This window comes from Parasteatoda tepidariorum, chromosome 7, assembly GCF_982258835.1.
Source record: "Parasteatoda tepidariorum strain Cologne lab strain chromosome 7, Ptep-v5.0, whole genome shotgun sequence".
Lineage (NCBI taxonomy): Eukaryota > Metazoa > Arthropoda > Arachnida > Araneae > Theridiidae > Parasteatoda > Parasteatoda tepidariorum.
This window is the reverse complement of record NC_141761.1, coordinates 99,622,419-99,638,013: the sequence shown is the minus strand read 5'-3', so window position 1 is coordinate 99,638,013 and position 15,595 is coordinate 99,622,419. Positions and strand designations below refer to the sequence as shown.

At 28.3% G+C, this 15,595-nt stretch overlaps 1 protein-coding gene and 1 long non-coding RNA gene across 2 annotated transcripts in view; one reads left to right on the top strand and one right to left on the bottom strand.

Moving 5' to 3' along the window:
• The window catches only part of LOC107457347 (uncharacterized), a 41,415-nt gene extending 29,840 nt beyond the window's left edge, over nt 1-11,575 (bottom strand). The window contains exon 1 of the mRNA XM_087168355.1: nt 11,371-11,575. The gene's annotated coding sequence lies outside the window, so the exon portion shown is untranslated. The remainder of the gene's footprint in view (nt 1-11,370) is intronic.
• The window catches only part of LOC139425986 (uncharacterized), a 64,086-nt gene that overhangs the window by 5,265 nt on the left and 43,226 nt on the right, over nt 1-15,595 (top strand). The gene's annotated exons all lie outside the window — the stretch shown is intronic.

Sequence of the window (15,595 nt, the reverse complement as noted above, 5' to 3'; positions counted from 1 at the left end):
TAGAACAAGATGGTTAGATAAAGTAGAGAAAAAGAACTTGGGAGTTATCAGATGGATAAATATAGCATCGAAAATATCTAGATGGGGTATACTGACTGAGACGGCCTTGGCCGGTAACTGACTGTAGTGCCTAAGAAGAAGACGACAAATATGAAAGTATTGACTAATTAAAGGCTACTTCATTTTGAATGTATTTAATAAAAGGAATGAGAATTTTTCATGGTTTAATAATTTATAATCTTAATTTAGGTTTGATGTCCTGTAGTAGTATTCGCTTTTGTTTTTAGTATATATACATAAGTAGGCTGAAAATAAATAAAATAAACCGAATTATGATTTTTGTTGAAATGAAACGTAAAACAAAAACTGCTGTAAAAGTTAAAAATCGTTATAAGTGTGTAGTGTATCTACCACTACAAAAATATAGTTCCAATTCACTATATAGTATATGAAACATGTTAACTCGATTCTATGGTGAAGTACTATAAAGTCTAAAAATATAAGAAAGAAAATTGGTTTGTAAAAGCATGAATGAAAGTAAAAATATTAAAAACTAACTGGCCGGCAAAAGCATAAATAAAATAAACACATAAAAAGATAAACTTAAATAATAAACGCAGACGATAAAATTAGAACACCAGAAAGTTGTTGATTTTTTTAGAATTAGTTTTGTGTGGAATTTGAGTTTTCATATATCCCGTTACGGGCACTTTATCTAGTTGTTTTATAATATTTTATCTATCCCGCTACGGGTGAGTTTCCTTACATCCCGTTACGGGTTTTTCTTGCTTTTTTTATGATCCTTTCACTATCCCGTTACGGGTAATTGATATTTGTTACTGTTTGTGTTTGTAATAAAAGTTTTTTTATTAAAAAACTGAACAGTTCTTTAATATAGCTTGATACGCTACAGTACCTTATCATAGATGAAGGTTGACATTGTCGATTATTACTCCCTCTCCCCACATTGGTGACCCGGACGTGATGTGAACATGCAAAATCTTATTAACGAATTTAGCTATTTGATTTTGATTCGAAAAGTGTGTTGGGCAGTCAACCGAAATATTGAGAAAAAAAATTTATGGAATTTTGATTTGATATAAATATAATAACAGATTTCAAAAATGTTTTTAAAAAGTTCTAACTCTCGGAACCCTTTTAACTTTCCTCGGAATCCTGGGGTTCCGTGGGACATCATTTGAGAACACCTAACCTAGTGCAATGCAACTTACAATACGAAAGATTGTATGCATGCACAGTGCGCAAAATAAAAAGCGGAACACCTTAATGACTTTTTATATATTGATCCGAGAGTCACGTACTAGGATACAATTTAATTGGTTCGAGAGGAATACTTTAAATATGTTAATAAATTTGCGGAGACAATATTTTTAGTTACAATTAGATACAGTAACGTACTCTCATTTGGATTTCTGACTCTTAAAATACAAGAGGTAGCAATAAATTAAAAATATATGGTCCTAATAATTCAGGTAAGAGAGCGGGCAATTGTCTGGACCCTCAAAATTAATAATAAAAGAAGTCGTATTTTTAAATATTTATTTCTTAAGAACAGAACCGATTTCATTTGAAATTTTGATATTGTCATTTAAAATCACGTCGATAAAAATTATTTAAACATTTATATGTTATTTAATTCAGAAACATTTCTAAACATTTTTAAAGCAAATGATTACCAAAACATTTTTGAGTCGAATTTTCTTCGAATAAACGATATTTATAACTAAGTGCAAAAAATTATTTCCTTATCTTAAATAGTTACAGAGAGGAGGTGATACTTTTCATAAATATTTTTTCCAACTTCGTGAAAAATTCTTGAAACTTTCGACCACTCTTATATAAGTTTGTGACTATCGTCCCTTCATATGTTGATGGTTAAAAATCTGTCAAAAAAAAAAAAAAGAGGTATGTTTATTCAGAGAAAGTATTTTTTTTTCTGCCTGACTTTGTAGCTTAAAATATCATCTGCGCAATTATTTTTAGTATATTTGAAGTTAATCTTGATTACCTTTAAGATTTCTTTTTAGTTTATGCGAAAATCCAATCATTAGACCAAGAGTTATTAGGATGTTACTTTTTTTTATGTGGGTATTCCATAATTAAAATTTTTTATTTCAGTCGCCATGTGTCTAAAACGCTTTAATGAGGGAAGAAAGGAATATGGTTAGAGGAAATAGTCAATTAAAAAGTATAGTAAAAGTTGCTACGCTGCCGCATTTATTCGACGGGAAATGTGCTATTTTAAATGTTGTAAATTTTATTAAGGGAAAGTAGTGTTTAAAACTCTACCTTATATCCTATTAACAAACATTTCCTAGGTACTTTGTGAAAAATTTCAAAAGTCTTTGTCTACTATTTGAAACACAAAAGTTCCTTATGGCGTCTAAATGTATATATTTAAATTTTACAGGCCTTATTAAACATGTAAATCACCTACTAAATTGGAAACCTAATAAATTTTTGTTGCAGTCCTTGATATTTTACAGTCTATTGTTTACTGGAAATGAAAAATGAAGCGAAGGAAGAATTAATTTTAATTACCAGAAATTCATTGTACAAAACTCCAATTCTTATTTATATTTCTTATTTTAAATATTTAATAAAAATTAAAGAAACAGGAAATTTAAGGAATATAACATTACAAATTATGCTTTTATAAGATTGATTGAATTATATTTTATACATTTTACGGATTCAATTTAACTTTTAAACACGTATATATGTATAGACACTTCGAAATTTATGAAATCAAACTTATCATATTTGATCTGGTTTTTAATTTAAAAAAAAATGCCCTTCGATGCATTTTCAGAATTATATCAATACAAAAAAACATTATTATATTTAGTCTGTTGAAGGAAGATTAAAAAAAAGTCACTTCTCCTACGAACGCTTCTTCTATTACTAAAATCGAGTTTCACTTCGAAGCTGCTTGGTGGGGCTACAGTCATACAGAGTGATTTGAAAAAGCATGGAAGCAGTCAAATATCGCAAGAAATACGAATTGGATTAAAAATATTAAAATCGCATACAAATCAACTTTACTAACCTGGTCCCAACCTCATCCCTTGTAGTTCAGTTTCAAAATTTTAGACATAAATCTCCATTTTTTTTTTTAAAATTGTAAATTGAAATTTTCTAAAAAAATTTACTCTGATTTAAGTTATAAGTTGACTTTTTTTAATTCATAGATGGTGCTGTAATCACAAAACGAAACTTTGCTATGAACTGTTTAATATGGAGATGTCTCCATATATAAATGTTAGATCGAGAAAAAAAACAAAAAAACAAACAAAGATGTGTTTAATATTCTGAAAAACCTATCTAATAACTCCAAATTCAACGCTAATCTCATCTCATCACTTCCCCGCTAATCTCAAAAGATTGAACGGGGGTAGAGTTTTCAATTTTTTGAAAATTAGTTACACGTGTATTTTTAAGTTTTCAATACGATGCATAATTCTATGGATATTTATAACATTTCAATGCCATTTCGACATCCTATATGACAGGACACAAAATGAATGCGTACATAGAGAAAAATAATTCTGATAAAATTTTCATGTCGTATGGTGATGGCATTTTTGGTAAAAAAAAAAAAACAAAAAAAAACAACAACATAAAACCAAAATGTATGGTATTGAAATCCAAACCAAAATGTATGGTATTAAACCAAATGTATGGTATTAAATCAAAATGTATGATATTTAAATGTATGGTATTCATTTGATAATTTCTTCGTTTATATGGTAACGGTTTACTAGAAATTCTGGTTTTCAAAATTATATATTTTTTATTACCAGAAAATATAGTAAAAAACACATAGCTGAAAAGTAAATTTAAAACATATAAATGGTATTAACACCATGCTCTAAAAGGCATCACAATATAATTTTATAACCGTCGTTGAACAGCCAACCTAATTTAGAGTTTACGACTACCAATGTTCAACTCCGTAGCCTTTTAATTTTGAAACCAATATAGAAGACAAGGGAACTTCTGGACCAAGTATTGGAAAAAAATTTGCCACCGTGGTGAACTTTTCGATGGAACTAAGCCGCATTTGCGTTACATGGAGTTATTATAATTTAGTCCGTTTACGGTTTTCATGCCATGCTTTAAGATATCATTATGAAATTAACAAATTTTACGACATTTTCTTAATTTTATCACGTATCATGAATATTTTATTGCTAATTTTACCAAAATTATTATCAATGCTCTTTGGAAAAAAATTACCGAGATTTTTGGTGTTCCCATACAGCTAGAAGCACTTATATATAATAAATTTTAACCATGTTTTGGTAGTTTTGACCAAAATTCTTTTCTCAGTGTACAAAGGAAAATGGAGGTAATGACGGCTTGGTGATGAAGAATGTAATGACTTTTCGAAAATTCTTAAATAGATTTTCGATATTTTTTCTTTTTCTTTTCTTTTCTTTTTTTTTTTTTTTTTTTGCTATTTGTCAAAAAATCTTTTAAAAAACATTCCATTTCCAACTAAGACGAACCTTTCAAAGAATAGTCATATTATTTTCGTATAAAAGATTCTCATTTCATGAGAAATTTTAAAGAGCATAGAGTAATAAGTATATGTTTTTGAGTCATTAAAATATTTAGAAAATATTAATGAGATTTTTTGTACTGTGGGGTTATTTTCGAAGTGGAAACTAAAAGCTTGTTTAGTTTAAAACCTTTTTTTTATTTGGAGAGCTTCTAAACTTTTTGTTTGGCACAAAAACAAAAAAATTGCTTGATATTACTTAAAATAGAGATCAGGTGAGTTTTATTCTTTCATTATTAGGAACATTATTCATTATTATTGAAAATTAACAGGATAACAAGAATCAAGAAATAACACGGACAAATATATTTTTACTTACTAACATGTACAATTTAAACACAATAATTTAACTTTTTTTTACCATAAAATCTATCTTTATTGGAGCATATAGTGGAACAAAAAAAAAAGACATAGCATAATTTTTATATTAATAATTACCGTAAAATCTCTGAATCACTCTACTAGTTAAATAAATACCACAGCAAAAATTACGATAAAACATTTTACGGTAAAATTGGATTTTACGGATGATGCACCCAAAGTACCGGTACTATATACCCTAGTTTGATATGGAATTTTTTACAGTGTACTTGTATGTTACAAAAATGCTAAGGTAAACCAAACGGGAAAATACATTGGATTCAAATCTGGTGACTGAAGTGAGCTTTCTTGTGCCTTAATAAATCCAAGAATTTGTACCTTGTTCCGTATTAAGAGTTTTAGCTCTGTAAAGTGGAGCAACATTCTGTTGAAAAATCCATTTTGGTGTCCAATGAACTCTAGCAACCATGGCAATCTCCAGAATGAGTTTATGTTATATTGTGATATAAATAATCGATTTCAAACAAATTATTTCTTATAATCTCGCATTTATCATTAAATTAGATTAAATTTATTTAATAAAAAACAATAATGTCAATGAATAAAACTTTAAAAAAAAATTGCTTGTAATACATAGTAAATCACTTTAAATTTTAAAACCTAATTCAATTGAAGTATAGGTCCGATGATTTGTCTAATATTATAAGTTTTCAATGAGATTATAATATTGCAAATTTTTCTTGTTGCAGTAAATAAAGAATAATCTAATTGAAATTTTTACTTCCTTTTTAATACACCATACTTATGATTGAGTACCTTAAGCTTAAGGAATTAATAAAGTCCTGAATAAGATGAAAACGTTTCTGCGTGATGCGTAATAGCAAACCATTTCATAAGCAAATTAAAAAAAAAAAAAACTAAAACATTTATTTGTATAATAAATGATGTCATTCTCAATAAAGACATGTCTTATTGAATCCAATCAAATATTTATTGTTTGAAGAGGTTATTGCACTTTTTTGGCATAGGGAAGTATATTATGATGTTTTGTTTGGTTCGAACATAACAATAAAATAATGCATATAAAGTCTATAATAATTTCAATTTCTTTTTATTTTCTTCGTACGTAATTTCATTTATGTATTCGATTCTAATTTTTATGCTCCATCAGATGTTTACGTCGATTATCAATTTTTGGATAGGGAGGCACCCACTTCATTTACGTCGTCGCACTAGGGCTGCACAATGGGCAGTTGAATTATTAATATATATATATATATATATATATATATATATATATATATATATATATATATATATATATATATATATATATATCAGGGGTCTGTCCAGACATTTTGTGAAAGGTCCGTTTTCGTGAAATTGTGAAAAAATTACTCGTAATTTGTGAATATAAAATAAACGTTAAGTCACATTCTTTCAACCAGGGTCCGCTTTTGTGAATTTGTGAAAATAGGGTCCGTTATTGCAAAAAAACTTTTTCAAGGAGTTTTTAAATTGTAAAGACATACAAGATTATGCTGTAAAATTATAATTTAAAAAAATTTAATTTTAAAAAATAAACAGCAATTGCAGCTACTAAATTAGGGATGCAGCATACAAATATTTGGTATTTAGCCTATATTGCTGAACGCAAAATATTCATTTCGGACGAATAGAGGAAGAAACGTCTGCCGAAGACAAAATTTAGTTCGTTTTCATCTGTCTTTCTTCCCTCCCCCCTTCCTGACGAGGGTATATTCATTAACAAAACAATAACGAAGATAAACAAATTTGTGAAGGGTCCGATTAAAAGATAAAATATTTTGTGAAGGGTCCATTTTTATGAAAAGATATTTTGTGAAGGGTCCGCTAACGGTCCCAAATTTCTTCTAAACAGACCCCTGTATATATATATATATATATATATATATATATATATATATATATATATATATATATATATATATATATATATATATATATATATATATATATATGGTTAAAGGATTTTTTAAAAGAGAAAAAAAAATTTTAAATAAAATTATAAAAATTCAAAAAATAAGAAATTAAAAAGCCGGAAAACAAAATAAGGGAAAGATAAGATATAATTTCTCCACATCAGCTCGCACGATTATAGCTGCAAGAAAGAGTGCTTTCAAATATTGTCATAATAAAGCCAAAGCTAAATTAATTAAATATTATATTATAAATAATATATAATATAATTAATCCACAACATAATATAATAATATGAATAATAAAACCTATAATTAATTTTCTGACTTTTCTTTGTTAATATTTCTCCTTTTTTATCCTTTTTGAAACATTTGAAAATAAATGCATGTTTTTATTCATATAAGCTCGTAGTATATGTATGAGTTAAAATTATAAAGAAAACATGAAAAAGAATGCAAAGGTTTTTTTAAAAGAGAAAAATGAAATAAAATATTAAAATAAAATTATTAAAATTTAAAAAATAAATTAAAAAGCCGGAAAACAGAATAAGGGAAAGATAAGATATAATCTCGCCACATCAGCTCTTACTTTTCTTCGTTAATACTTCTCTTTCTTTATCCTTTTTGAAGCATTTAAAGAGTTAAAATTAAATGCATGTTTTTATTCATATAAGCTCGTAGCAAATTTTCTTAGAACTATGTATTTTAAAATATTTTTTTTTTGATTTAAAATTATACGAATTTTAGATTGTTTCACGCGAATATATTATAACAAAAATTTTATCCTGCCCGGAAACGGCAGGATAAAATTTTAGAATCCGGTTAATCTCCAATAACTATTTGTCGAAACCGTTCACGCACTTGCTAGCGGGGCATCATTTACGAACGGCCCCTTTTTAAAACCTTGTATTTTTTTAAATTTTCTTTTTTTTTTAGTTTCATTTGGATTAAATATCCTGCTTTATTTGTATAAAATATATATGGAGATCTCCTTATTGTTAATTCAGGAATAAAAAGTTGATTTTGATTACTATTTGTCTCGTCTATATATTTTATCTTTAGCGTATTGTTTACATCTATGAGCGACGATTTAATTCTGTATTTTAATGGCAAGTATAATTATTTACAAATTTAATTTATGCTTTTTAATTCTAAATCGCCATTAAATACACAAAATAGAAGTAAAATTTTTCTCTCTACGCACTCCTTGTTATGATAACTTGGTGTAAGACCTGAAGCCCTTCAACTAATATCTGAGGACTAGTCGTCTTTGGTGACCAGCTTGGTTACCTTTTAAAATTATCTTGTGTACAACATAGAAACTTTAATGGTAACCAAGCAGAATACACAACACATCTGTATTTAAATATTCTAGTTCTTCAACCTCTCCTCCAATTCTAACACTTTAATTACTTTTAAACAATATATCAAACAAATTTTTTTACCGTCTAGCTGTTGTCGGAGACTTAGCTACGATATTGTCAAAGTTCTTTGCGTAATGAGTTTTAGCAATAATTTAAAGCCTGTCTGGCAGCCATTAAATCATACAAATCGCCGTAAGTATGAGTTCAGAGCATTTCAGCATAGTAGGCAGCAGAAGTATTAAAATTATTTTCATCTTTGTCGTTAAATAAGATAGAAAACTCATCCCTATGCTCCAATATATGCCGTACTACTTATTTACCTTCTCAGCCATATCCTGAGCATCGTATGTATACTATGCCATTGCTCAAAAAAGTAAGCTCCACGTCATCAATAATTGGCATGAGAGTATGCGGCACCATAGCACAGTTCATGTTTAAAGTTTCTACAGTCATTTTAGAAAGGATCAAAACTAAATTTATATGACTACTACGTAACTGAGTTTTTATTTCTATATAAATAAAAAGTATATACTTAACGTATAACTAACTACTCAACACTACTCAAATTATTATTTAAGACAAACCTATCAAAATGTATAATAGCTATAATGTTTGCCAATGGATAGAGAAATGCCCGAGTTGATAGTGCCACATAAGAGAAGTATATATATATATAAATAGTATATTACAGTAGTATAATATAAATATGTATAGTAGTATATTATTAAAAAATTTAAAACCGTGGTATAACAGTCTTTTCAAAATTTTATTAACGCATGTAACTAAAATGGAAAAGTGCCAAGCTGTTGTAATATTTGTTTTCTTTTGCTAAATTAACTTTCAGTGTTATTTACAATTACAGAAATACTAATTAAATTTCATCAATTTAAGAAAAAGCTGAATATTAAAAACTAACTGGCTGTTATGGACGTAATTAAAAATTGTTACGGGTGTAAAAGTCTGTTTTCAATTTTTTTTAAAAATTAATTTCTAAAAATAAATAAAATTGCAGAAAGTGTAAGGAACTCCCAAAGGTATTTAAAAAAATATGCTTAAACGGTTTGACTTTTTTTTAACTAATGTATTTCAAATATGCAATTATTAAATTCGTAATGATGGAAATACCCATTAGTAAGCAAAAGCTATGAGCTCAATTTTCCTAACGGGAAAATGTGAAGAAAAATCTGTGAGAAATTGTTTTCATAAGCGCTTTCATTTAGTTTTTCTTTAATTTAACTTAATATATTTCATTGAAATTGTAAAACTGGTATAAAATTGTTTCCATTTTATATTATTATTGTATGAACCAGTATGTAGCACCAGTATGTGTGGGAATAGGGTACGTGAATCAATGATGATAAGTTAAAGAGGGAGTAAGTTAGAAAAAGGTAAAAGATATAAATTCACATCACACTTACAGCTTATATAAATTGAATATACGAACTCAAATTTAAATGGTGCTTTCTCAAAACAGAACTTTTCTTATTTGTAGATTTGATAGCTCTTTCAACTTTTATTCTATCTATTTTAATAAATAATATCGCGTGTATAGTATATATAACTGTTAATGTAGTTTATGTTGCAAGTAGAATATTTAGATTACGTTTATAGCTTTTTTGATTAAGTTAAAATTGAATCCTAACTCTTTTATGGTTTTTATAATGTAATTTATTATTTTAAAAATTCGTACTTACAGATACGAAGCAACATATATATTTAATGCTTCACATTAAAATGATTAGGGTCTCAATAAATTTGCAAAATATAATTTGAATGTTAGCTCTTAGATTATTTCCCTTTCCATTTATAAGAAATATATTGTAAGTGTATATTTTTGTAAGTTTTTTAACTAAAGCTTCTTTAATTTATTGTAAGATTTTCTGATAAAGCTAATATTGCTTTAGACACGGAGTGTTCCATATTTGAATTTCAACAATAGTTGATTGTATTTTTATCAACCCGCACTTCTCATAATTCTGATTTAAAATAAATCCAGCATCAGATGATACATTATGGCTAAAATCTAAATATATTCAATGTCAATACTTATAGAACATTCTTTACAAAATGTATTAATAGAAAAAAAACTTACAAATATGACTTGAAGCACAAAAAATCAATTGAAGTATCAGTTTCATTAAAAAATAATTAAATTTAAAAATAGAAAACGATTCCAAAATTGTTGTTTGCTTAAAAAACTGCTCTTTCTTTATTTTTAAAATTAGTAACTCTATTATTTAAGAAGACTATTAGGTTGAAAATTATTCTATAATTAATTTAATAATTAATTTAATAATTTGTTCAATTGTTCAATAATTGCACGAAAATAGTAAATAAACTAAAAACTAATGAAGACTGATTTCTCACAGGAAAGAAAAATATAGAATTTGCCATATTTTATTTATTTATTTTTTTAATAGGGAAAGCATGTTCAAATGTTTCCTCATTCTTTCTAAGTGACTACTTGATCAAAATTTTATATTTTATCAATCCTTCAGAATTTTTGCCTTTACACTCAGATATTTCAGAACAACAGTTTCAAAAAACAGTTTCATATATTGGAAAAAACGTGTTAAGTGAAGACGAAACTAAATCATATCTCTATTCAATTTTTTTAAATGGATTATTAGTTAATTAATTATAAAAACATGTTGCAAATAATTAATAGGGGATTTTAATCATGCATAAAAACACCCGAAATCACCTATTCCTCACTTTTTGCATTGCATTTTTTAGTTTCCTTATTCGTTAAGAATTCTTCATAATTCTTAACTAATTCCATACCCTAGAGAAAACGATTATTGAAAACAAGAGTAGAACTAGCATTACATTTGCAAAAGCCAATTTGATATATACGAAAGTAACCAGGTTATGTTCATTACAAGATCATACCTCCATTCATTTTTCTTTAAAAGAATGACATTGATTATTAATTCATTATTTATAAACACATTTTAAAAATAATGAATGGATAAAAAAGTAGTATTCTAAAAACTTCCTAAATCACTGAGTACTTATCGTTATTTGCATTTCACTTTTTATAGGGTCCTCATTCATTAAGAATTCTCTTTTGTCCTTAATTAATTCTAGACACTGGAGAAAAATATTTACAAAAATAAGAGTTAAAACTAGTATAGCAAACCTGGAGAGAGAAAAATCTTGAACTCAAAAGTTGTTTCTCAATCTTGACTTGATCTTCACAGAAAGAATAATAAATCGAACGATTAGAAATTAAATGATAGCGCTTTTTTTTATTTTTTTATCAATGAATCCTTTTTGTTGGTGGAGAGCGACGTCGAAGAAACAAAAAGCTTCGTCGAATTGTGATCAAAAACTGATCGTGAATCACGTCACCTGTTTCTATCAGAGCAGGTGGGTGCGCAGGTGAATCTCAATTTGGAATGCGGCGTGGGCTACAACGGGCATTTTGTCAAATAAAGTCCACAAAAACAATACTATATCCAATTAATCTATCTGCATGTGCGGAAATGGTACTACATTATTGCTGAATAGGCTTAAGCTAATGTGTAAACAAGATTTTAAAAGAACACTATACCACAATAGAAATCGTTAGTAGAAATTCTCTTTCAATTTCATTATTAGTTTAAAGTAAAGAAAAAAGTTCAAACAAGCGAAGAGTAATTTATGAAAATTTGTATTTTGTAATTTATTATTTTCTTCTTCAACTTATCAAATTATTGACAAATTATGGCAGAGTAGCTGCTATTAAAGAGAGGAAAGGGAAGTAATCCTCTCATTTTAACAAATAAAAATATGAAAAAGAAAATTTTCAGCAATGTTTTCGTGCTTCAAAAAAAGGAATTCTCAGATTTCAGTGAAAAAAATCGGGTTTTTAACTTAGAGAACAGCAGCAATATACATATTTAATTTTTTCTTAGCTTATCGGCGACAGTTTTTAAATACAAAAAAAAATTGGTCAATCAGTTGAACTGTTTTGCTTAGTTTAATTAGCCTCGCTAGTTAAAAAATTTCTAATTTGCGTAAAACGCGTCTGTTGTGTGCTGATTTGTTTGCGTGCACTTCACTTAGTTATTTTTTTCCCCTTAAATGACTGAGTCTTATCTAATTTTTGAAGTATCAATACATTTATTCAGGATTATATTTTAGAATTGTTTAGCTGCCGATTATTTCATAAATAAGTAAAATCGATATTCTATTTGTTTTATTTTTTTACAAATAAAGAAAAGCTTCCATTTTTCGTTTCGTTGAGCAGGGTTTCGGTTATCAAATTTGTTTCATGCTAATTTAATTGTAGGAAACTGCTCGTATTGTATGGTAGAAACAACCAGCAACAACAGCTTCCAAACAGCATTACTAAAGATCGTAGAACTTAGTGATAATAAAAAGCTGGGCAAATGAATGACACTTTACCCACAGCTCAGAAAAAAACATGACGTTCAAAAATTCGTTGAAACAGTTCTTGTTCCGCTCCTTTTGTGCTGTCAAAGAATCCAATAGATGAGTGTCACATGTGTTCTTTATCAATTACAGGTGCAGAATTGTCTAAATGTGAGCATCACATGAATAAATGTGCAGTCATACGAATACAATATTCGAAGGAAAATAATTCATTTATGAAAAAAGTGAAGAATCTGCAGCGGTAAATGGTAATCAGCCTTATTACCAATCTTGACATTTCATGGTTTATAGCGGGTGTTGTTCAGTGGTAATTTTATTGCATCTACTTTTCGACAATAGGTGCATTTGAAACGCTATACCAATTGGTTGTTGAGCTTGAGGGACGATTTTTGAAATATCAAGAGCAATGTTGAAGGCAACATTTGCTGATATTGAAACCGAATTTTGATATACTATGAGCAATGTTGAGTGCAACAAATAAAGGGAAAAATGTATCATTCCTTATAACTTTTATTCTATAATGATTAGATTTTCACGGATTATATTCTATCATGCCTTCTTTCTCATTCCTCTCAACTAATTTTAACTTTTGGCTTATAGTATGCAAGTTAATTGGAGTGCACTATTCAGTCACATAATCAACACAAAAACGTACGTTATTTGAATAAACATGCATTTTCCTCCAAAAGGATTGGAATTTCGACCCTAAAAAAACGAGGTTTAGCCGTAAACTGAAATATATGGTTCCAAAAAATTAATCATAAGAAAGATCGAAAATTTGGGTCTCTAATTGTATCACTTTTACGTATTTCACAATATCTCAAAGCTTCAGCATTCATTTAAGGACTTTTTAAGTGTATCGAAAAAAGTTTTATAAGTAAATTTAAAAACTGGCTTATCCAAAGATAATTCCATGTAAAAATCCAATTTTTAATAATTATTTATGATTTTTAATTATTTTATTTAACAAAATGGTCGAAGTTTTTTTAACTGCTTACAGTTAAAAAATTTTCTCTTCACGTCTTTCTGCCTCCACAGAAAGAAAATGATCATGAAGGCTCCGAAAAATGTTTTGGACTAGTCCCTGCGAAGTCTAGCTACAGCTCTACGCATTTCAAATGCCTAATACTATAATTTTGGAACCACTGAAGACCCGCAAAGCGGTGTTCCATGTGAGAAAACTAAACATCAGAGCTATAGATATAGGCAGATATACTTCCTATATTAGTTGGAGCCATAGATATAGAGAGGCATATCTCCTATACTAGTTTCTGATCTGAGCCATAGATATATCTTCTGTATTAGTCTCTGATCTGATCGGAGCCATTGTTAATGTAGAGATATAATTCCTATATTCGTCCCTGTTTTGAACTATAGATATAGAGAGATATATCCCCTATATTTGTCTTTGTTTGGAGACATAAATATAGATAGATAAGTTTATTCCCTATAATTAATCCCCTTATCAGAGCAATGCAGCAATAGGCAATAAGAACTACGTGGAGACGTTGAACAACGAAACCACACACTATGTTTAATTCGTGTGATTCGGTTTGAGCTTTTAAAGAAAATAATGCCATAAACATTTTTTTAATCTACTGTAGAAGATTAACATTGTTAATGAATAATGAAGAAAAAAATCTAGCATACAGAATTATGTAGCGAATAACAGAAAGGTCTATAGGAAATCGCGAAGAGGTAAATTCATTAAGACGGATAAACTGGGAACCGTAGTCAGCTAGTTCTAAATAAAATTGACGAATTATTTGCAGTATTACGAAAAAGCTTCATTGAAAAGTAACACCGATTTCTGTTCATTCCAACAAATTTAAATGATAAATCGCATAAAAAATTAATACAAATGAAATATTTACAAATAAAATAAATTATTATTCCGCGTTTTTCTCTCTGTTCTATTGCTATTTGTGTATAATTTTTTTCGAAACAGTCGGAATCAAAAGATTAAAAGGTTTCGAGAAAATGTCAACGGTTATCACCCGTATGCATGTGAAACTACAGATGGTGTTCTATTTATGAAAGGTAACTAATGAGTTAATACACATGTATAATCCTTAGACTGCGTTCATAATGTATAGGTGGCAAAAAAGGTGATTTAAAAGTACTTATATAATAACCTTAAAACTTCAGAATGTAATTAGATAACAAATTCAGAACCATTTTTTTCCCTCGAGTTATGAGTGCATAATATTAAGAGGTCTCTACCCTCGCCATCTTGGGTTTTATGTAAAATTTCTAATTCGCGTTCCTCGACAATTTTTGTACTAAACAAACTTTTGATGATATAGTATTATTGGACAGCACAATACCTCTTAAAAAATCTTTTAAGAAATATAGGGGTCGCTTTAGTAGATAAGAGGAAATAACGCTTGATAATTTTTATAACTTCTATGAAATGTTCCTCAAAGCTCTAAAACAATAAAATGATACGATTTATATTTTTAAGTAAGAAATTTAAAACAAGTTTCTTAGTTTTTAGATTTTTTAAAATCTAATTTAATTACAGTTTAATTTATTTTGATTTATTTGAGAAAATTTAAAAAAAAAGATTGTTGCTGTAGTTCATTTACGTCGCACTAGAGCTGCACAATGGATCATAACATCACAATTTTGATCCTTTGCATCGGGGATGGCACCCCTGCTTCGGTAGATTGATGACCTGCACGCGAAGTCGAGCATTTTACGGTACAACAGTTTAACGAGGACCAAAACCGCACACCCTCGGTCCCTATTCAGACTGGTCCAAGTTGTCACTCAACCGCACACTGACAGCAGCCAGTGATGCTTGACTTCGGTGGAAAAAAAAAGATTGAAAGTATATTTAGGATTTTCCCTCCCCGTGTCCACCCCTTCGACAGTTGACTTCGGACAGGAGAGGAAAGGGTCTCTTGAGATTTATTGACAGTTAATAAATTTTCTTCTCCTTATTTGAGCCAATTTATTACAAATAAAGTTTCATTAATTAAGGA